Here is a 26,197-nt window from a genome sequence, read left to right on the forward strand (position 1 = left end):
ACCTGCAGGAAACTTGCAAAAATCCCAAGTCTTATTTTTTAGCAAAGAGTCCATTTCTTCTTTCATTGCAGACACCCAATGAATCTTTGCATCCACCTACATAGCTTCATCATAACATTCTAGATCACCGGCATCTATTAATAAAATAGAATACAAAGAGGAAGAAAATCTTTTTGGAGGTCTACTTAGCCTTGTTGACCATCTAACATTCACTGGGGTGTGTGGTATTTTTTGTTATGATTTTTGCGATTGTTGCAGAGCATGAGAGACTGCTAGAACATCTTCATTTTGAGTATCATCCAACACTACATAATCATTTTCTTTCTTCTCATGTTGATGCAACATATCTTTGTACAACACTTTCTCATTGAATATGACATCCCTACTTCTTACAATTTTATAATTTTCAAAATCCCAAAGCCTATAACTAAATTTATCAATGCCATATCCAAAAAATACACATTTCTTTGAATTGGCTTCTAGCTTGGTTCTATTTTCATAATCTATATGTGCAAATTCTTCACAACGGGAGGTTTTGAGAAAAGAATAATTCACCTTCTTACTAGTCCATGATTTCTCTAGAATATCACAACCCAAAGGAGTAGAGGAGCCTCTATTAACCAAATATACAACAGTATTCATAGCCTCCTCCCACATGTTTAAGGGTGGCCTGCAATGTAACTACACACTGCTTGCATGCTCTATTATTGTCATGTTCATGCATTTAGCCACTCCATTTTCTTGTGGAGTCCTTAAAATAATTTTATGTCTATGAATACCATTATAGTAACAATACTCTTCAAATTCTTTATTGCAATACTCACCACCATTATCAGATCTAAGACATTTTAGCTTTTTACTGGTCTCATTCTCAACCAAGCATTTCAATTTCTTAAAAGTTACAAATACATTAGATTTATACCTAAGGAAATAAATTCATACTTTTCTAGTTGCATCATCAATGAATGTAACATAATAATGATAACCACCAAGGGAAGATGCATGAGCTAGTCCCCATATATTTGTATGCACTAGCTCTAATTTCTCATTTTTCTTTAACTTCTCACTCTTTACAAAACTAACTCTCTTTTGTTTTCAATATACACAACTTTCACAAAAATCCATATTGATACATTTTAGACCTGGTAAAACTATCTTTGAATGAATTAATGGCATATCTTTCTCACTCATGTGCCCAATTTTTTTATGCCATAGCGTTATATTAGAATCTACATCACTTGTTTGTTCTCCCTTCTCAACTGCAACAACTATTATTGAACACTAATTTTTCTCTAAAATAATTAAAGTAGATGGAATAGTATGACATGTACAAATATATAAGGTGCCTACTTTTGCAGCTTTTTCTACTAGAAGGGAACCTTTTGAAACCTTCCAATTTTTATCATTAAAAGTAACTATGAAACCCTCATCACTGAGTTGTCCTACTAATATTAAATTACTACTTAGCCTTGGAACATGTTTTACCTCATCTAGTAGCCAGTGATTCTCATTCTACAACAAAATCTTAAATTTTCTATTTTTAACAAGCTAATCGAGTTCATTATCCTCCAAATAAACAAGCTCAAAATCCTTTTCGACATAATCAATAAATTAACCTCTATGAGGTGTAGCATGAAATGAAGCCCCAACATCTAAAATGCAAGAATCATCAACACTTTCTAAAGAAAGAAGAAAAGCGTCATCTTCAAATTTGTTACTTACCACATTTGTCTCCTTGTTCCCTTCTGGTTTATCTCCTTCATTATTCTTTCAAGGCCAATAATCTTTATTTGTATGATGTGGTTTCCCACAATACCAACAATCTCTTGGTCCTCTGGATTGAGACCTATTTCCATTTGATTTTTCTCTTGATTTTCCATGATTCCCAAAATTGTTTCCGCTCAATCATTTTGTCTTTGCTTTGTGTGTTCAAAGAACTTCCTAATGTAGATCCACTTGAGGTTTTCCTACAAATTTTCTCACTCAAAATAACACCAATCACATCATCAAATTTTAGAGTATTAGATCCAGAAATAGAATTACCAAGCCATTCCAGCTTTCAAGCAAAGAACACAAAATCAAGAGTCCTAATTTCTTCAACAAAATTGACATTTACAAAAGATAACTAACTAGTAATCATATTAACTCATTTAAATGATATGCAATAGATCTACCTTCTTCCATCTTCATATTAAATAAATGCTTCATGAGAAGTACCTTATTTGAAGTGGAGGGTTTTTCATACAACTTTTCTAGAGTTTGCATCAACTCTTCTATTGTCTTCTCTTTTGTAATATTAAATGTCACCAATGGTGTCAGGCATTCTTGAATGCTTCCAAATGTCTTTCTATCTAAAATCTCCCTATCCTCTTCTATCATAATTCCTTATTTCTTGGATTTTCCTTCCAATAGCTTCCATAAATCCTTTTGATAAATATAGTCCTCCATTTGCATTTTCCATAACTAAAAGTTATGCCCATTAAAATTCTCAACCTTTAGCTTATCCTCATCTACCGTCACTCCCACTCAACCAAGAGCCTCCCACTCAACTATGAGAATTTCTTGTAGAGGATAACTAAAAAATAACCTTGCTCTAGTACCACTTGTTAGGATTAATCATAGACAGGAAATAATAATTACATGCAAATATAACCAATATCAAAAAATAAAAAACAACACAAAACATAACACAAGATGCCAAGATTTAATGTGGTTCACCTAATCAATGGGCTACATCCACCAAAAAACAAGTCCAATATTATTATTATCCAGTGATTTCAACCTAATTACAATCTGCAATCCCTTATAGCTCAATACCGCTACAAGAAATAATTATCACATCACACCTTATAAAATCCCTAACCCGAATCTATTTTATATAATTATTTTTGTCACTTTAGGGTTAAAATTAGTTACAATATATCGGCCCAAAAACCCCAAACCTCACTGAGGAATTATGGAGTATGTACAATACTTCCCTAATCAGTCACCACAAACTAACAACTACTTTCTCAATTTCACATATTTGAAAACTACAATGTCACTTTTGCAACTAATCTGATCTTATCTATATATACATCCCATAAAAAAGAAAAACATTACATAGGTTGACCTAATGCAATGACCCCAACAAATTGGCCTCAAAATTTTATTATTGTGAAAGTGGTCCAAACTAGCAGATAGAAATAAACTTGTTACATTATCAAAAATAGCCACAATCATTAAAAACATCAACACACATCACATAAATTCATATGCAGGGTAATGTATAGATTAAACATGTTGCACAATATTAGTAAACAAAAAATACAACTTGTAAATGAATCTACTCAATGATAGTACACCAATGCATAGCCCAAGCATAAATATGACCCTGATAGCTATACATCTACAAGTTACCCAAACAACCAAATTCAAACATTATGAAATACAAAATAACCAAATATTGTCATGTGGAATATAGATATTTTGATTCAACATTTAACAACATTCTAAAATATGTGTTTTTCATAATCATGTTGATACAAGCTAATACAATAGTTATGGCACAAACTTCTTCATAATTAGAATGGCAAAAAACATAGTAATAAGACATCGTCATAACCATATTCTTAATATAAAACATCACCTAAACATTGCACAAATATTATAATCATGTCCTCCAAGGCACAACAATAAAAATATCAACATTGAGAAATGTGAGCACTTTCCAAACCAATCTTGATAGACACCCAACTATCAACATACTACACACACCAAAAAAAATTGTGGCAATACTAGAGACCAAAAAAGATAGGTGCACATTGTTCACATCACATATAATCAAACTTCCAAAAAACAAGACCATATCATCAAATGTGAGGAGCTTGGAATACCCTTTCTAATAGTCTTCAAAGCTCTTTTATGCATTTTCTAACTTCAACAACCTACATGAATCAAAATAGCCTCGTAATGTCATTCGTTCACTTTGAAGCAATAGCATAATATCATATAGAAACACAATACTATTCAACATCATTATCATGTTTCTAACCCTCATCTTATTATAATGTCATCATATTATCATCTCTACTAACAACTAACAAGTTATATCTTCCTCCTCAACACCAACTCATACATTATCTATGTTTTTAATCATGTAATCACAATTATCGCCAACAAATACAAATTGTTCCAACACCAATAAGGTTAACTTCCACCCCATACAAATCAATTTTATATTTCATTAACATATAAATAACTCTTTTTGGCAATAGTAACATCTCAATGATAACTAAAAAAGACATCATTACCATTCCAACAACCTTCATGCAATGTTCATAATGTTAATCCAATTCTATGTAATCTCTATAATATTGATCCACAATCTTGAGGGTTAGCACTATAATGTAATTGTAGTGCCTGCCCCTAGTTTACATTTATGTTATCATTGTCAAACTCTTTTAGGATAGTTTTATGCTTGATTACTAGTAGTATTTTTTTGAGATTATCAGATATAGTTTCACATTCAGTTGATTATATGATGAGATTACTTGGTACTCTATACTTCATGTATGCATGATGATTATTCAATGATTTTAGTTATTGATGATGATTAGTTAGATGGATTATCATGTGTTTTCTTATGGATACTTACCCCTTACTACATGTGTATGGTGTGCATGTATGTTTTCTCTATGTATGGTGTTTCTAATGTGGTAAAGGAAGGGAGTCATAGTCACCTACTAGTTGGGATCTACATGATGCACCACTTCCTATCATTGCTTGTTTAGCTTAGTATATATGTGTTTGTACATGCATTATCTTAAGTGTAAGAGAGGGGAGATAAATTCTAAAGTCCAAATCCTAAACCTTTAACCCATTTGTCCTAGAAAATTAGGACAAGTATCTAAGTTGTTTACCTTTTGAATGTGTCAAATGACATTGATTCATGATTATAACTCTTTAGTTTGATCTTGTATGTGTTTTTCTATGATGAGATTTCGTATTTTGTTTTATGGGTCCTTGGTGATTTTTCTATTAATTAAGTCAAATTAAATGATTTAATTTAATAGAAATTTACTATGGTATTTTTAATATTCAATTATATTTAATTAATTGGGAGATTAATTAAATAAAAAGAATTAAATTTGAAGATAAAACTTATAAGAATAATTTTAGAATGTGATAATATTTATTTAATTTAATAATAATATTTAGAGTTTATTTTTAAATAAATACTAAATACTATTATTATTTAAGTTAATAGTATTTTATCATTCAAAAATAAATTAAGAAGTGGAAAAAAATATTAATTTATCAAAAGTTTCAAAATTGCATAATGCGTGCATGAGATTAAAATTTAATAAATTAATTGAAAAGAGAGGTCAAGTGAAAATTAAATAAAGTTATTTTATAATTCAATTTGTATATTCTCGTCCATAACTCGAGTGTTAGTATAGACTAGGATGGGAGTAGAGAGAATGCTTGATTGCGACCTTGCAACATTAGTATGCATTGTCAGTATGAGAGGATACTAGTGCCGCACAGGGTCACTAGAGGGTCGGGATCCTAAGAGACTGCTAGGGTAACTCTGGCATTGATTCGTGTGATGAAACTTTCCTACTTACATAGTAGGTTTCCTACATGCCTTTCCATGCCTCTATGTTTAGATGTTAATTTATCTTGAAACCTTTGAGTTAGATTACTTTTAGGGTTTCCTAGACTTAGAGAGTACTTTTGATATTTGGATTGTTATCCTATTTGGGACTTGAGACTATCTCCTTAGTGCAGTGGGAGTGGGCCTTTTTGGGTTACGACACAGTCAGGTGGTAGGTTTTTTTACTCTTACCGTTGAGATCCATCCATTGATACCATGGTTGCAGTTTCCTTGTCTGAATTTCCTTTCATTCTATCTTTGTATCATGATGATGGGTGCTTATATCTTATGATGGATGTTTATATCTTTGGTGATGGATGGTTTCATTTATGGTATTGTAGTTTGTATCATGGATATAAGGAGGATGATGTACTTCTATTTTTATAAATGTATATTCTTTTAGCCCTTCATACCCCGTGAGATGTACAGTGAATGATTGAGCATTCCAAATTTTATTGCCAAGTGGCATTCGAAACAAATGTATATTATTTAAATGGACTTTGGACTTTCTAATTATTCTTTTAGGTGGATGTAGTATTTATTAGACTAGTATTAATTATATTTAAATGTGATTCAACATCTTGGAATCCTTAAGGAATGTAACCTGTTATTTTTTCTTATAGATGATTGTATGTTATTGCTTCCACTTCTTTATGTTTCATGTGTATGTTATTATTTCTTGTTTTAAAAAAAAAAATTGAAAAATTAGTAAAATTTTAGGTTAATTCTTTTGGATCCCTTGGTGGGGCACTACATCTGGTATCAGAGCTCGAGTTTCTACATTGGGAGCTCTGAGTATATTGGAATGCCACTAGTTGTTAACTAGTTGAAACTAAAACAAAATTTAAACTGTTATGTATATCTATATCAAACTGAAACTTGAACTAGTGAACTAAAAATAGAACTTAAACTTTTAGTTGTATATTTCCATACTTGAACACTTAAACTTCAAAACTGAAATATAATTAAACATAAAAATTAGGCAAAAATAGAAATTGAACTTACTGTTTTCAAAACATGCGTCTTTTATGTATGCTTTTTAGTAGTAGGATTTATGGTTATTATAGCATCTTGTATCTTGGATATTATTGTAGGAAGGTATCTAGGATGAGATCTTTTGTTAAAGGTCATAGCCTTTCTCATGGTAGAGGCCATAGATGAGGCAGAGCCATCAGTCTACATGAGTCTGTCCACGAATGCCCCATTTAGGAAGAGAATAGGGAAGAGTATGGAATAGGGAAAATTATGTTAGTGAGCATCAAGAGGAGAATCATAGAGAGCAGTAGGATGACTCTAAGGAGGTTGACCTTAGGCAAATGATGAAAACCATAATTAATCACCTATCTCCTATTCAAAATCAGGATGGAGCACATCACAGAGGACATGAGCATAGACCTAGGTCTAGGAGCCTTGAAGGGATCAACATAGATCCATAGTCGCTACTTAGATGAAGGACCTTTAGAGGTCCAAGGTCAAGCCCTTTAATGGGCATGGTTTAATTTATGTAGCTAAGCAATGGCTTATTGCTCTTGATAGGGTTTTTTCTATTTAGGACTTTGATAGTAATGTCAAAGCAAGGTTTTCTATTACCAACCTAGAACTCTTCGAAGCCACTTGGTGGACTATCAAAGAGAAGAAGTTGTGCATAGATATGAATAGTCTCATGAGGAATTTATTATTGAAAAAATTTTGTGAGCGATTCTTACTAAAGGAATGGAAGTAGCATAGAGAAAATGATTTCCACAACCTGAGATAGATCACTATGACTGTAGTAGAGTATGAGTGCAAGTTCTATGAGCTCATGCCCTTTTCAAGAATTAGTGATAACATAGCATAGTTATCATAGCATTTGTTCAAAGTCTTGAACAACCATCTAGTTGGGGGTGTTAAGGTGTTTGAGCCTAAAACCCTCGAGGATGCAGTACATTGAGCCATCCCTGTAGAGTAGAGTGTAATACTAGGACATGGGGGTTTTGTGGGAGTACCTACAACATTAGGACCTAAGGGCAACCACAACTCAAGTGAGAATAGGAAGCCTCTTTTTCCTAAGGAGAATTGGAACAAGAAGCAACCTCAACAGTCATAGCAATAGAAGGGATTATACCCTCAAGCATAGAGTGGTGGTAGTAGTTCTAACTCTAAGAACAATCGCAACACACAGTGCAACAGGTAGAGCAACCAGTCTTTTGCTAGTAGGGGTAGCCACCAATAGTCAAGTGCACCTCCTATAGGAAGGGGATCTAGTAGAGGCATAAGATGTTATTCTTGTGGAAAAATTGGACATATTGCAACCCACTATCCACAACATGCATCTTAGTATTTAGGTCCTAGGCTAGTAGCATCTAAGCCCACAATAGGAGATGCAAGTAGAGCTCATAGGGTATTTGTGGTGATAGATCACCATTAGGAAAACCATCAGGGGACCATGGTTGAGACTAAAAGAGCTATCTGAGGTACACCTCTCTCTATATTGTTTGATTAAGGTGCCACAGATTCTTTTATTTCACCATCATTAGTTGATAAGTGTAAGCTGGAAGTAGTTAAGCAAGCTATGGTTTGGCAAGTGGAACTAGCCTCAAGCGTTAAGGTTTCCATAGACTTCATAGTTCAAAAGTGTGAGTTAAGAATAGGAGGGTTTGTGATGTCAGTTGACCTTTAGGTTATTCCTCTTGGCTCCTACAATTTGGTCTTAGGTATGAAATTGCTTGGATCTCATAGAGCTAGTATAGACTACAGGAAAAAGACCATCATATGTTATGATGACCAAGGGAAAGATATGGAGATTATGGGGATACCGAGGCCTATATCTCTATGAATGATATCTGCTATGTAGTTGAAGTGGAGCTTTCATAAGGGATGTCAAGTATTTTTTGTTATAATAAATGAGCTGGAAGAAGAAGACCCTATGGGAAAGACTTTAGACCACCCTATTCTATAGGAATATGCAAATGTCTTTCTGAGTGAGATTCCATGCATGCCCTAAAGAGAGATGTTGATTTTAGCATTGACCTCACTCCAAGAGTGGAGCCTATTTCTAGAGCTCCTTATTATATGACCACTCAGAAATTGAGTGAATTGCACCTATAGCTAGAGGACCTTTTGGCCAAGGGTAGTATTAGACCGAGTGTATCACCATGGGGAGCTCTAGTGCTCTTTGTGAAGAAGAAGGATGGTTCTATGTGCCTTTGTATTGATTATAGATAGCTAAAGAAGGTGACAATAAAGAACAAGTATCCTTTACCAAGGATCAATGATTTATTTGATTAGATTAAGGGAGCTATAGTATTCTCCAAGATCGATCTTAAGTCAAGATACCATCAGCTTTGCATCAAAGGTGTTGATATTCATAAGACCATTTTCCAAACTCACTATGGGCACTATGAGTTCACTGTAGTTCCTTTTGGGTTGACGAATGCTCCATCAGTTTTCATGTGTTTGATGAATGGAGTGTTTTGTTCCTACCTTGATAGATTTTTACTCATGTTTCGATGATATACTAATATATTATAGATCTTAGAAGGAGCATGAGGAACATTTGCATTTGGTTTTGCAGTGCTTGAGAGATAATCAACTTTATGCCAATGCGAAAAAGTGTGATTTCTTTCAATCAGAGATACAATACTTAAGGAACATCATATTAGGTGAAAGTATCTCTATAGACCTCGTGAAGATTCAAGGAATAGTAGATTGGCCTACACCCACTACTATGTCAAAAATTCATAGTTTCATGAGTCTAGCTGGTTATTATCATAGGTTCATCCAAAACTTCTCCAAAATAGCACATCCTATCACTTCCTTTCAGAGGAAAGGAAAGAAGTTTTTATGGTCAAAGAAATGTGAGGAAGCATTTCGAAAGCTCAAGGAACTTTTGACTAGTGCATCGATCGTATCAGTACCTAATTCAGTAGGTGATTTCATGGTGTGTACAGATGCTTCCCTTGAGGAGATTGGAGCAGTATTGATGTAGGATGGACGGGTGATTGCCTATGAATCATGCAAACTCAAGGATCACAAGCTAAATTATCCTATGCATGATCTTGAGTTACCAGCAGTAGTTCATGCCTTGGTGAGATGGAGATATTTCTTGCTAGGACATAGATTTGAACTTCATAGTGATCATCACAGTCTACAATACATATTTACATAGCCTAATTTGAATGCAAGGAAAAGGCATTAGATGGAGTTTATATGCAAGTATGACTTTGAGATAAATGAATATTCAGGGGAAGGAGAACATGGTAGCTGACGCTTTGAGTCACAAGAGGCATGTGACATTATCTATGACTCTTAGCATAGATTTCAAGAGCCAGATACTTCAGGCTCTCCCTACTGATACTTGGTATTATGAGGTGAGCAAAGAGATAGATTTAGGGAGACTATTGGAGGGTAAGCTTTTGGACTATATTCTAGAGTCAGATGGCCTTTTGAGACATTTAGGAAGGATCTATGTACTACTACTAGATGAGCTTCACACATTGATCATATCAGAGGCCCATTGTGCACCTTACTTGACACATCTAGGTGTCAAGAAGATGCATGTAGACTTGAGATGTTTATTCTATTGGATAGGGATGAAGCACAACATTGTTGATTTTGTGACTAGGTGTCTTGAGTGTCAGAGAGTCAAAGCAAAGCACCAGGATTTGGCAGGGCTTTTACAACCAAATCTCATTCCTTCATGGAAGTGGGATATCATCTCTATGGATTTTATAGTAGGATTACCTATGACTGCTTTTTGACATGACGCTATCATGGTCATCGTTGATTGGTTGACTAAGGTGGCATATTTTCACCGATGAAGCCATCCTACACTATAGGTTCTGTAGCTAATGTCTTCATACATGACATTGTGAGACTACATGGTATTCCCTAGAAGATCATTTCAGATAGGGGTCTTGTATTCACTTCTGCATTTGGACATCACTACAGCATGATCTTGGAGCATAGTTGAACTTCAATTCAACATATCACTAAGAGACAGATGGGAAAATAGAGAGAGTGAATTAGGTTCTAGAAAATATGTTGAGGATGTATGTTATGGATAGACAAACTCTTTGGGATGACTATCTCTACCTAGTGGAGTTTTCTTACAACAATGGTTATCACAGTTTTATTAGCATGGCACCTTTTCAAGCCTTGTATGGTCATACTTTTCATACACCTTTAAGTTGGGAGAATCTTGACGATCATATCCTATTGGGTCCTAAGATACTTTGAGATATGGAGCAATAAGTTGTGTGCATTTGAGAGCACGTGTCTACAGCACAAGATAGGTAGAAAAAGTATGTCGATGCTCATAGGATGGATAAGTAGTTAGCTATGGGAGAGAAGGTTTTCTTGAGAGTTCATCCATAGAAGATTCTGATCCATTATGGAAAGGGTTCAAATCTAGCACCTCACTTTGTGGGACCATTCGAGATTCTTGAGAGGATAGGTCTAGTTGCCTACCATCTTGCTTTGCCACCAAGCTTATCTCGCATTCATGATGTTTTCCATGTTTCAGTACTTAGACAATATATTCCTAATGTGGTACATGTTCTTGATTAGAATGCATTACAGGTAGAGTACGAGTAGCTGGCTTTGGAGCTGGTTTTTATTTTAGAGCAGTGGGAGTTGACCCTCAAGGGTCAAACCATAAAGCAAGTAAGGGTCCAATGGGACCCTACTGATGATTCATTAGCTACATGGGAGGATGCATCTGGCTTATGAGATTTATATCCCTACTTATTTATAGGCTTCTAGGAGTAAGCCTAAGTCTAGGGGGGTGGATGTAGAGCCTGCCCTTAGTTTACATTTCTGTTATCATTTTCGAACTCTTTTAGGCTAGTTTTATGCTTGATTATTAGTAGTATTATTTTGAGATTATTAGATATTGTTTCACATTCAATTGATTATATGATGAGATTACTTGGTACTCTATACTTCATTTATGCATGATGATTATTAAATGATTTTAGTTATTGATAATGATTAGTTAGATGGATTATCATTCATTTTCTTATGAATACTTACCCCATACTACATGTGTATGGTGTGTGTATGTTTTCTTTATATATGGCATTTCTGATGTGGTTAATAAAGGGAGTCATAGTCACCTACTAGTCAAGATCTACACAATGCACCACTTATTGCCATTTTCTATTTAGTTTAGTATATATGTGTTTGTACATGCATGGATTTTATGCAGATGGTAGTTATTAGATATCAACTTCTCTGAATTGCCAGAATGAGCATACCCTATTGCATTATCTCAATGGTAAGAGAGGGGAGATAAATTCTTAAGTCCAAATCCTAAACCTTTAACCCATTTGTGTTAGAAAAATAAGACAAGTATCTGAGTTGTTTACCTTTTAAATGTGTCAAATGACATTGATTCGTGATTATAACCATTTAGTTTGATCTTGTATGTGTTTTTCTATGATGGGTTTTCATATTTTGTTTTATGATTCCTTGGTGATTTTTTATTAATTAAGTCAAATTAATGATTTTATTTAATAGAAAATTATTATGGTATTTTTAATATTTAATTATATTTAATTAATTAGGAGATTAATCAAATAAAAAGAATTAAATTTGAAGATAAAAGTTATAAGAATAATTTTAGAACGTGATAATATTTATTTAATTTAATAATAATATTTAGAGTTCATTTTTAAATAAATGTTAAATACTATTATTAGTTAAGTTAATATATATTTTATCATTCAACGTTCGAAAATAAATTAAGAAGTGGAAAAAAATATTAATTTATTAAAAGTTTCAAAATTGCATAATGTGTGTATGAGATTAAAATTTAATAAATTAATTGAAAAGAGAGGTCAAGTGAAAATTAAATAAAGTTATTTCATAATTCAATAAACGTGCATGGAAAAGATAAAGAAAAGATAATAAGAGTTAAAGTCTAGTAAGCAAGGAGTCCTCTTGGCTGAATGCATAATTAGTGCTCCAATTTTAGGAGAGAACTCCTTATCACTAATTGAAGGCCCATTTTCAAAGGACCGTGAATTTTGGAGGAGCAAAAGGATTTTGGAAGAGAGAAGGTTTTGAGAGGAGAAATTTCTCTCACAATCTTCTTGGGCATAATGATTAGCATCAAAGTCTAGGTAGATGTTTTTAGTGCCTCTCCCATTTGACTTCTATAACTCATCCTAATGGATGCAACCTTGTTGATCTTTTGTCATGATGGATGATGATTGTGACCATGAGTGGTCTACACCGTTGAGGTGACTGGATTTATGTTTCTATATCAGTTGCTTTGATTATGGTTATGGCTCATTATGAGATTATGTTGTGATTTACGGTTCACTGAGGTTTGTGCTAGTTGTTACAAGGATCGATGTGGTATCATGATGTTATTCCATGATTACCTTGAGATGAGTGCAAAGATTGCAATATGTACTATTACCTGCTACACTAGACTAGGTTCCTACAGTAGTGGTTAGTCATGTTTATGACTGTTCACTTTTGTGCTTTAAGTCCCTTTTTATGTTGTTTAAACAACCATTATTAAAGGCTTAAATAGTTAGAAATGGATTGTCCATGTTGTATTCATTAATTATGTGATGCAAATATCTACTTATGTTATGTTTTACATTTGTGATGACCCAAGGGTCAAATGTTATACCTTGATTTTAATATCATAGATTTTAGACTACTATGTTGTTCATTTGATCATATTGCATGATGATACCATTTTGAGATGACAGTGTGTTTTATGATGATATCTGGTTATCTGATATTTGGACATATCTTTGATTATGTTATGTGATGGATTTAATGCTATGGTTATTTACTTCATTCTTGCATTGTTATGCTTTATGCGAACGTGAGTGATATAAATAGATTATTTTGATATAATTAAATAAATGGTTAAATTAGGTGATTTAATGCATTTATTGCTTTGGCTATGTTTTTATATGCAATTACACTTGATCATGTTGTTTAGTGTGTAGGATTTATATCCTTAGTAGTGGCACATGGAGTTAGTGATTCGGCTATTCATATTTTACCAATGTCATCCATGTATGGTCGATGTATCCTTATTTTAATTGTTTAATTAAACTTTTTGATAATTATTAAATCTAAATTTATTTGCATTTTGTGATTAGACCAATGAGTGTGTCTGTGCATTTAGAGTTTTGTATGGTTGCAAAACTTGTTAGGAAAATTTTTGAGTTTTTGAGTTTTCAAGATTTTTAATTGATTTATTTTTATTTTTGGTAACTTCTCCATAGATGAATTCCTATTTCTAGGAATAGCCTATTTTTGTTTGGGTCAATTTGTGGTTTAACTAAGTTGGTTGGTTACTTGCCCTAATCGATTAGTCACTTAATAAGTGAATAAGTATTCAAAAAGGAATTTAATTCCTCACTTCTCACTTTTGAATTAGAAATTTGGAGGGTAAAACCCAAAATCCTCTTCATGAGGATTTACTATTTTGTTCATTGTGGGAGCTACAAGTGTGGGATTTTTGCGAGGTTGAGCTCATTAGATCTAGCTTGGGGAGACCTTGGATTGTTGCAATTTTTGACCACTTCTACGAGCTTTTTATTTTATGGCTCAGATTTCTATTTTGTCCTTTTGGCTATGAGGTAGGGCTCTCTTGTTTTATTGTTTCTACTATGTTTATGCTTCTATTTTTGGTAGTTGTTTGGCTAGAGGTTGAGAACTAGTGTTCCCCTCTATTTTTGTTTGTTGGTTCTGCCCAATTGATCAGGTATGAGCATTTCCCTATTTTTCAAGATGAGAGTTTGGGTTTTTACACTGTCATGATGGTCATTTTTGCATACGATGTCTGAACTTATTTGTTTTTGGATTTTTGAACTTTTTGTACCCAAAGGCCAAATGGGTTTTAATTTTGAATTTTTCCAAAATTTGGGGGTTTTTACCTCATTTTGCATGCCGCCTTATTTTCTCAAGTTTTCTTGGCATGATTTGGGTCATGGACCTAGATTATCCATTTGGACATCAGTCAAACCATTGTTGCACTTTTGTGTTTGCATTGGGATATGTGTTGTATCTGTTCTCCTAACTTTGTGTTTGATTGAGTAATTTTGTACTTGTTGTTATGGTTTCTTTTGGACCTTTGTTCTTGTTTCATGGACACTAGGATCTATGTAGAATCCATACTTTTGGATTGAGGCTAGTTGAGTGAGTTCATGATGTTTGGTCTTGTTGCAACATTGGCATTTGTGTAGAATCCATGCTCCCAAATTGAGGTCAGTTGAGTGATTTCATGATGTATGGTTTTATTGGTTCTTGGAATTTCTGTAGAATTCATCCTCTCAAATTTTTTTTCATTTGAGTGATATTTTGTATTGTGTTATCATCTAATCCTTGTGTTATGATCTTTGTGATGGAGGTGTGCCACACACGAGTACATGTGTGTACATTTGTTGGAGCAAGTGTGGGTCCTGATCTTCTGTAGTACTTCGAAAAGTTATGATGATTAGGGTTTGGATAAGAGTATGCATGCCCATAGGCACTTGGCATAGGATGAGCATGGGTAGGGTAGAGTAGCATATGGAGGGGGTTTTATCCCATAGCTTGGTGATCATTGCACCTAGAGGGTTGGCGGACGTGAGGAAGTTTTAAATAAGTGATAACTAAATAAAATGTGTGAGTGGTAATAAAACTTAAGATAATAAAATGTATGTGTGAGAGCCTTTCCATTGAGGGATGTTGTATCCGCATGATCTGAGCTTGGGCTTGTCGATGCCAAGCAACTCTCCATGATGTCAGCCCCTACTTAGTAGCCTTATGAGTGTCTAACTAGGACCCGTACTACTTGCATTTTCTTAGGTTCTTGGTTACTGCCATCATATTGTTTGGCATGAGTGTTGGCCATGGATGTTTGCTTTGTGTGTGTTTGTGATTGGATCTTTATCTCCATCAATATGGTAGGTGTGGACCTACAGGTACCACATGGTTGGGAGGCATAGCTACCTACACCATTGCTAGGGACTGATGTATAGAGACAGTCTTTTATCCTAGTGTGACCATTGCTGGATGTTTTCACTTAGTACTTCAGGTTCCATAGTACGTTTTCTTGTGATTTATGCTTTCATTGGAATGCTTGTATATCATGTTTAGATGATATTAGTTACTTTCACATTTCCTTATTATGATGATTAGCATATGATAGGTGATGTTATCTACTTGTAGGATTATCTTATACTTTACTACTAGCATGTTAGATTTCCTTCTGCTTATATTGTAGTATGTTTTAGTAGTGATGTTCCTATTATGATAGTACTGATGATCTAATCAATGGATTGAGATATTATGTATGGGAGATGGCTAGGATCCATGCTGGTCTTATGATGCTATTGATGGTTGGGAGAAACCACATACATAGTTTGGTTGTTCAGTACATTGCGACATTATTTTTGTACACTACAATGTTGCTTTCAATACCTTCTTTTACTGCTATGGTTGAGATGGATAGATGCTCCTCTTTCTAGTTTCATGGTCTCTTGTTGTTTTAGCACTCGAGTGTTTATTCATTGATTTACATGGATCTGGTACTTTGTGGTGTGGAGTTTTTCATGTTTTATGCTTTTTTGGTCTTTTCCTTTTGATGTGATGTTGTGTTTTCTTATGTAGGAAGGCAGTTCCTCATGCGAGAATGTGCTTCCTTGCACAAGTTACACGTGAAGTGATCCATATCCTTGCATGAGAAATGTACTTTCTTGTGTGTAGTTATGCAAAGTCTCATGTGAGATTCGAGACCACTCGCACAAGAAATAGGGAGTGGTTAGGCTTGGTTGAGGAAATTTTGAAAATTGGTTTTGGACATCTTATTGGATTTCACACCTTTCCAGTTCAAAATAGTCTTTCTAAGGGGTTTAAAATATATCATTTCAGTAAAAGGTCCTTATACTTAAGATATGTTTGAATATATGCAACAAATCTTTTGAGATAGGTTTTAGACCTCTCCGAGATAAGATAAAGATTCTAAAAAATTTTAGGGCTTCAGAGAACTTAGCCAAATATCAGGGCTTCAATATTTAAGACTTAGACAAATTTTAGGATTCTGCATTTATACTCCAACTTGGTGTTTTTTGATGAGTGGTCATTTCATTGAGCCCTCATTATGTGTGTGGTCATTGTTGACCTTTGTTTGTGTGTGTCAGTTTGGTAGTGGTGTTCAAAGATTCATTGGTTGTTGGGATTGTGGTGAAGTCTTCCTTTGTGATCTTTGTAATCCATGTATGATGTTATCATGTGCATTCATGCTTGTAAAAAAAATATGTTGGCTTCAATTGAGTCCTTGTTCCAAGGATCTCCAGGAAGGGCATTACATATGGTATCAGAGCCCATGTTCAAACATTGGAATCTTTGTGTATATGTTACCCATATGATTGTTGCTATGTTGGTTGGGTTCGAGTGTCTTGGTGAAGAGTTAGTGATTTTTTTTTCTTTGGTATCTACTTGGGATGGACTTGCTTATCTATTAGATGCAACTAGTTCAATGTGAGGGGAAGGAAGTAAGTCTTCCCTTGTTTTGTAGGTGGAATTGGTGTGCCTTGGTTGGTTGTTTGCTTGTGTGACCCTTATGGATGGAACTATTGATTGGTGTCCATTTGTTGGCTTTGAGTGTCTCTTTTGTTTCTCCTTGTAGAGTTAGGTGCATTTTTTCCTATCTTCTCCTATTTGTAAGTGAATAAATGAATCTTATTTTTTATTTTTTATTTTTTCATTATAGTAATGAAACGGTTCCTTTCATTGATAAATAAGTGTTTATTGTGAATCATTGCAAAGAAGTAGGTTTTGCATTATATCCTTGGGTTAATGACTTAAGTCCCCAATCTGATTGCTTCATAAGCTTATGGAAAATTGTATTAAATTGATGAACTTTTAAATGTTTCATTGCATGAAAAAATAATTAAGGAAATTATTATTGTCTACATATACATGAGGTTACTAATGGTATATGTCTTGATGTGTGTGAGTGTGTTCTCTAACATTGCTAGGATGATACATTCCTTAGCATTGTGTAGTGGTATATCCCTCTTGTGTGACTATCCTCAATCATCAAATGTAATGTACTTTGATTGATGCTTTATTTTATTTGGCTGGAGGTACTTTCCTCATGTTGTTGAGCTAGCATCAGTTTTTAGTTTAGTTCCTCTCTTGGAATAGGCACCAAATTTTATCTATCACTCTCTTTGTGATAGTTGTCTCATTTGACTTATTGTTGAAATGTGCACTTTTTTGTTATTTATAGTTGGAATTGACAATTCCCCATTTGGGATTTTTTTTTGGTTCATGATGTCTATTCTGAATGCGCTTTAGTTGTTGTCCAGTTGTGTGTTGTGATTCTACCATGTTTATGTTGAACCTCTATTAGTACGTATAAGGGATAATATCATGGAGAACATGCTAGTGTATCCTTGATATATTTAAAGTTGTTAATGTAATTGGATGGTTTAAAATATGAGTAAACCTAATGTTATTCTTGAAAGAAATTGAAAGATATGTACTTGTTTTATGGTGACTCTTGAACCCTTGCTTTGAAAATCTTTCAATTTCATTGTGCATTAGTGCTTATATTATGTTTAATTAATGGAATTATGAAAGAGAAGCAATGATATTTTTAGTGTGTGAACTACCTTTCATTCTATTTCTTATGTTGTTTTGGACATGTGTGTTCTTGAATGGTTTTGGATGTTTTGTCCGTCACTTGTCTTGGTAACCAAGACTATTATTTTTGCCTATGTGTTTTTGTCTTGATTGGTGACTCAAACTCTTAGGTCTTAGGACTCTCTAGGCTCTATCTTGTTGTATTCCTTGTCAATATCTTTTTGACACTTTTTCAATGGAGTCAATCTGAGTCTGGACATGAAAGTTGTGGCCTTCAAAGTGAAGGTAGTTTTTGTGCTAATTTGAAATTGTGCACAAGAAATTGGCGGTCATGCACTTTCCAACCTAGTGCATGATTTCAATCTACACTTGGTGATTTTTATTACAATCTCCCACATCCTAGAATAAAATGAGCACTAAAGGGAAACATTAAGTTATCCCTACAACTACCTTTTTGTGAGAACAAAGGGTTGTATTAGATAAAGATGAAGAATCTTTAATCTTAGTAGCCACATCCTATCAAGTTGGCGAATCCCTAATAGAAATCCCAACACCCTTAGAGAGGCTATCACACTAAGTAGTTCTAGTGGAACTAGGCCAAACTAAGGATTGAAGACACCAATAGTCACTTAAACAGAGCCAAAAAACTTAGCAATAAGATATTTACCATCTACCAAAGTAGGTGTAATAGGAATAGATCCAACAGAATCAAATGACACGTGAACAAAGCCAACAGACTTACCAATGTCAGCTCTATCATCCACCAAAGTAGGTGCAACAAGTACAAATCCAACAAAATCAAACAAATCAAACTAGAACCACTAGTAGACCCAAGAGAAAAAAAATAGAACCATTATAGAGCTATCTTAAGGAGCATCACCATCAATTATAGCTATAGGGGTTGAGCTCAGACCTGAATGAGGATCTTTGGGATTAAAAGAAACAACAACATCAAATCCCCCATGAGCCATGATTAGAAATATATTTCTTAGACATTTGGGAAGAACTTATAAATATCACATAATGTTGAGAAGAGGCACCTATCCACAATGAAGTGAGCTTCATGTGATTCACCTTTCTCTAAATCACACTTGACCACCACATGCCCCATCTTGAAACACTTTCTAAATCTAAAGGGAAACCTTTCATAGTCCAAAAGTTGGATCCAAAAAACACTTTGGAGTCATAAATTTAATCTCTTCACAAAGTCCCATAGAAGCATCAATATCTACCAAACTACAATCATAGGTAGAGGGATTCTCTTCATTAAGTTCATGTTATCATTTAATATAGCATGATTTGGAAGTTGAGAAAATGGATGTGAAGGATGTTTCTGCATGATGCTTTTAAGGAGAATATTTATTTTCAAAGGTAAAGTGAAAGAAAACTAGGTGTTGAAATACTTTCTACTTTATCTAACAAGAAAGAGTTGCAAAATATCTAAGCCCTTTTAACACTTACAGATCCAAATGCACTTTCAATTAATCATAAATAGATATTTAACAAAATATATACACATGACACAACATATACTTGGGAACCCTTTTGATAGAAAAAAATACATTCTAAACAAAGAGCTCAATTGTATTATCAAAAAAAAATAGTTATAATACAATGCACAAAACCATTTCTCTATAGGAGTAATCACAACAACATGTATTGTTATAGACTAATTCCAACAACATAACAATGTCTTAGAAAATAGTCAACATGTCTTACAAATGAGCTAAGGCTCCACAATAACCCATCTAATATAAAGAATGGATGTTGAATTTTCTTAAAACCTTCACTCCTAGGTGTGAACAAGACTCCAATATGGAAAGTTATTGTAATTAGGATATAGTAAAAATAATAATTTATCAATTCAACACCCAAAATATCATCTATAATTGTGGATTTTAAACATGCATGAGCTCAAACTTGGCATGCTATTAAGAAACCAATCTTACCCTTATCTTGGGTGCCTAAAGGAGACTACTAAATGTCACTAATTCAAACTTTAATCTACAATAAAAAGGAAGTTTCCAAAACTATTGTTTAGTCCAATATGGAAACATATGACATAGCCAAAAAATATAGCATACCCTGGGTGCATACCAACTTCCTAAAAAATATGAAACTTGTCATAGTCAATGTCTTCCAAGTAGGATGACACCTCACCAAGAGATCCAAAAAGTGATATAGAATATAGGGAATTAACTATTTCAATATTAATTTACACCAAATAACCAATTGAATGAATATTAAGACTCTAGAGTTGAGACACCTTAACCCTACAGTTCTCCTACTTGTTGAAGACCTATCAATAGTCTAAAAATTCAATTACTTAATGCCTCAAGGACTATGAAACTAGCACAACATTTGAGTTCTCAATGCTCTGATTTGTCAATACATCTACAACATTATATCAACCTTTTCCAACTTCACCTCTCTATACAACATCACAATCAAAATCAAATTGAACATCAATGTGCTTTGTTCGATCATGGAAAGTAGGATTCTTTGCTAAAACTAATGGTACTCTAACTATCACAACAGAATGTATTTTTTCTTCCATCAAATCCAATATCAAACATAATCCCTAAGCCATTTTGTTTTCTTACAAGCATGAGTAGTTGTCATGTACTATATATTTTTCATGGTACTACTTATCCAACTAATAAAATAGTTGAACATATTTTAGAATACATATCCATTGAAAATATTTTGATGTTATTATCATTTACACAATCTGAATCAAAAACTGACAAATACAAATTTTGAATTCAAAAATCCAAAAATATAAACTAAGTCACAAGGGCAATTAAGATAACCATGAAAACATAGGGAATACTCAAAAAGTACCTTGCATATATTTGAACATTTTATTCACTATAACACAATATGCTTGTTTAGGATTATCCATAAACTAACTCAGGACAACCATACTTGGAAAATGCATGGTGTTTTACAAACCAAGACATGCATAAATTTGTCAATAGCACTCACATAAGGTACTCTAATTATGTCTTATACCTCAACATGTTGGACAATCGACTACATATAACTTTGTTTCATGTCAAACAAGAACTATGGGATCTCAAAGTCAATAAGCTAAATATCTCCAACATCAAGCTCTTATACTTTCTTTGGCTTAAACAAAGATTTCTACCAAGTCTTGTTTCTTCTTATCTGCATTGCAAGGATATACCTTATTGCACCTAAGTGGACAACTAATACTTTGAATCTCAAATCATATTATCATTCCCAAAAATTAACATACCATCTACATACAAAGTGAAAATAAGAATTTATCCCTTTTAAGTTTTAAAATGTACATAATGGTTAAATTTCAATCTTTGATATCCCAAACTGAACACAAAAGGTGTCATATTCTAGCACTACATTCTAGGAGATTGTTTGAAACCATGTAGAGATTTTTCCAGCTTACATACCAAGTGTTATTTACTTCAACCATAAAATGATTTAACATTGACATGTAAATCTCTTCCACCAAATCACCATGAAGGAACATTGTCTTCACATCCTTCTCGTCAATCTCTAAATCATGCATTGCTACAAGTAATAATGGAAAATAAATGGATGTTAGTTTTTCTATAGGACAATAAAATCTCACCAAAGATAATTCACTCATTATGAGAATGTCCCTTTGTGACCAATGTTGTTTTATGCTTCTCAACACACATTGAGACCTTTTTTTTTATGGAACACCCATTTACAACCAACAAGTTTATGTCCATCATGCAAAGGTACCAAATCCTAAGAATCATTTATCTTTAAAGAAATCATATCGTCGTCCAAACATCTCCAATATTCATACACTTAGACTCCCTAACATCAATAGGCTCTTCATTGTCAACAATCAAGGCAAAAGCACAATTTGAACCCAACAATGAATAATCAAACTTTTTCAATTTTATCTTCTCATGCATAGACCTCATTAATGGGTAAGGTTGAGGTGCTTTTTTTTAGCATGAATGTTGATAGTATTCCTATAGGGGAGTATCCTAGCATTGTTGGAGACATGATATAGACATTGTGTATCACATTCATGACCTAGTTTTTCATTGATATCAACATACTAGTTATTTTGTAAAGACTAGCAAAGTACCAAATAGAGTTTTTCTCTACAAGGTTCAAGGAATACAAATGAGCTTATGCACAGTTGGGATTTTATTTTAGAGAGTTTCTAGATGCTACAGTTAAGAGTGTACATGGAAATATGAAGATTAGGCATAAATATGATGGATTTAGTAAAGGCAACATTCAAAGAGAGTTTCTAGGAAGTGGTTACTATTGTTTGGATTGCATCTCCTAATAGAGATAGAATCTAGTTTAGCAGACTTGGAAAAAGGTAGAAAACATGTTGAAGATGTTGTGGTTAATCACACACATCCAATTGGGTAATGAATGAAGAGTTATGAAGACTGTGTGTGTAATTGTGAAATGATATAATATTGTAATGCAACATGTAAATGTAATATCGTAAGTTGGTCCTATATTATTATTGTAAATTGGGAAACCCTCAAGGATGACTCAATACTTTTTTTTAGACTTGGTCTAAAGGAAATATGTTTTCCTTGGTTTTAATCATCAATGAGATCATTTTATGATATGTGAACTCGAGAGTGAGATCTAGTGCGGATATTATATTGTATGAACTTAAATACAAACATATTTTTGATCAAAGAAGTGGTTAGTGTAGTTAATGCATGGTGAGCTTACCAGGAATTGTATTTGGAAAAGAAGTTTTTATTGGATAGTGATGATGTACCATTGTATTATTCAATGAGGATAGTACTAGAGTTGTTTGGAGAGTGGGTACATTTGTCTTCTTAATCAACTCCTAATAGGGTTGGAAGGTCCCAAAAAGTATTCAAAGTCTACTAATAGGGACTGATATGTACTAAGTGCAATTTATTGACTCCTAACAAGGTTCATCCTTTCACAAAGAAAATTTATATTAGTATGTCATCTTTTAGATACCATCCCCACTAGGATTTTCCCTCTGATCAAGGGTTTCCCTAACTAATAGATATGGCATTACTGTGTATGGTTATTTTTTAGTGGTTGTTGCATCTATTGTTTACATGTTTGAGAATTAATAAGGATATTGACATTTCTTTTAATCACATAACTAATTCACCTCCCTCTCCCCTCAGTTACCACAAGTCATTAATGACTCATCTCAAAGACTAATACTCCTCCATAGTGAACTAGAAGAACAGGTATACATTGAGCAGCCTAATGGTTTTACTTTGATAGATAAAGGCAATATGCTTTGCAAATTGAGAAAAATATTGTATGGATTGAAACAAGCACTTAGAATCTAGTATGCAAGATTGGATAAGAATACATCAAGTTTTGGATTTGCAAAAGGTAACATTGATTGCAATTTATATTTGAAGAAGATTGACAAAGGCTTACTAATAGTTGAGGTATTTGTGGATGACATAATATTTGGAGGAGACAATGAAGCAAGTGAAGCATTTGCGGAAGAGATTAAAAAAGAGTTTGAGATGAGTATGATTGGTGAGATGTGTATAAGCTAAAATTTTATTGTAAAAGGAACACTAAACTAGTAATACCACTCACAAAGAAAAATATATGAACAATTATAAGAGGAAAAAGGAAAAAAATTGTTGTGGGATCGATAAACAAAGCAAATGCTCAAAGGCTTAGAGCAAGTGTTCCCCTAGACTATACCAGAGATCCCACTAAAACTTCCAATTAATCCCACAAGAACAAGAATGATAGAGAGAAAGGAGAAGTCAAGATGGAAAAAGGCCATTTGGCAAAATTATTAGCAACATTCTCGCAGCCAAGGGAGCGTGATCCTGTCGGAAGGCCCCTTCAATCTAACGGCTGTAGGATTGTATAAATTTAATTACTTTTTTGTTAAATATGTGAAAATTGATTAGAGGCCTAGAAATGCATTTTTCTCCTTCAGAACTACAAGCAATGTAAGAAATCCTAACAGAAAAAGGCAACAAACCAAAAGAGAGATATTAGAATGACTCAAATGTGGGGTCTCTCTAAGTGTGATAAAATGTATTAGCTAAAATGTTATTGCATAAGGAACACTAAACTAGTAATAGAACTCACAAAAAAAAATTGATAAAAACTTATTAAAGGACAAAGGAAAGAAAAGGAGGAGAAGGAAAACCAAAAATGGTAATCTCCACAAGTGTAACTAATGGGGAGCTTCTACTTTTTAGAGCTTTCTTTCTCTACCAAGGATACTTCTAGCCTTATTAGGGTCTCTTATATAACCTTGAACTAGAGTATTCTCTCCTAATCCCCTTTTACCAAGAAACTCTCCTATCAATTCAAATTTCACTACTCTGACTCCAAAATCCCAACTATGCACCTTTTTGGGCTATCAAGCCAAAAGTCCACCAAATGCTCCCAACAAGGTGAAGCCAACCTTAGACCTTCCTCATTAGGTTCTTGACATATTCCAAGCCACTCTACTCCATATTTTTGGGTCTCACATGCCCAAAACCCATTCTTTCTCTGTTTGGCCTTGTAGCCCAAAAATCCCGAATTAGCCCTCCTAAAAAGAAGGGCTCTTCATAACTTATTAAAATGCTTAACAAGACCTATTGATGACTTCTATAATTTGTTTCCAATTGACCTATTCTTGATGATTTCCAAGGTCTTATGCCTCCATGGTGTTTGTACAGTACTTTTCTAGAAAAACCCTAATTTTGAGGGTTTTAAAGGCAATGACAGCAATCTAACTTATAAGATGACTTAACCTATTCATCATGCCTTCTCCTCTAGTTTTTGGAAACTTGACATATTATTCCATCATTTCTTGACCAATATTGGCACATACCAATCCACTGTTCATACTAGAACTCTCTTGCATGCATTATTGTGCTTGCCAAGCTTCCACTAGCTTGCCTATAGCTCACTTGCAAAAATAGAAAACTGACTCCTGCACCCAAGAAAAACCTTATGTATGTAGTATACAAAGGCTACAACTTGAATCCCAAAGGCCATTAGATTTGAACTATGGGATTTCAAGCTTTGCCCATTTTAGTGTTGACTACTCAAAACCAACTAGTAGGAAGCACAAAACTAACTAATTTTCAAAACTCATCTAAATGGATTCAAATAATCACACTAAATTGTAAAGAGTTTCTACATTCTTTAAATCATATATTTCATTTAGTATAATGAGAAAAGAATGCAAGAAAACCAAACTTTCAATTAAAAACCTTGTTTCCTATCAGCAACTTTTTATTTCATGAATTATTTGTACATTCACATAACCAACCCCTATCAACGAGTTGGATGATGCTTATATACTCTTTTCCTAACCACACAAATATTTAGGTCAAGTTACAAACTCCACTTCTTCTTTTTTCATAAAAAGTGCAAAAGTTGTCATTGCAGCTTTGCAAAAATTGCAAAGTTGTCAATGAGCAACCTAACAATTTTTGGTAATATGGTTTCTTAGCCTTCTAAACTAATCTAGTTTGATTTCAAATCTCCTAGAATATTCCAAGAACACCTAAATACCACTCCAAATCACTCCTTTCTCCATTTTACCATATTCTCCCATATTTGCCTCTTTGACCAATTTTTTTCTTATAGTCCTACTTAGGTCATATCTTCTATGTTCATGATTAGGACTTCACCTCTACCTATTAACATATCCTAGACACACCATGGGACTTCATCATGAGTCCTTATTCATCAAATGGTTGGCTAGACCATTTACAAGCCAAAATTGCTTTAGGAATTTTTCCTTCCCCAAGGTGCTCCTGCACCAATAACCTTGGTAATTAGATGTGTCCAAATAAAGGTTGGATGTGTGCCCAAGTGTATTCAAGCTTCGAATGATGGATTGTGATCAAGTATAGAGATGGATGAAGGATTCAACATTGGAGGTATGGATGCATTTTATCATTATAATGGTATTTTTGTAGTTTGTAAGCTATCAAAATAATATTATAACTTTAC

This window comes from Cupressus sempervirens, chromosome 5 (genome assembly GCF_028749045.1).
Source record: "Cupressus sempervirens isolate cs-2001-9-10 chromosome 5, ASM2874904v1, whole genome shotgun sequence".
Taxonomy (NCBI): domain Eukaryota; kingdom Viridiplantae; phylum Streptophyta; class Pinopsida; order Cupressales; family Cupressaceae; genus Cupressus; species Cupressus sempervirens.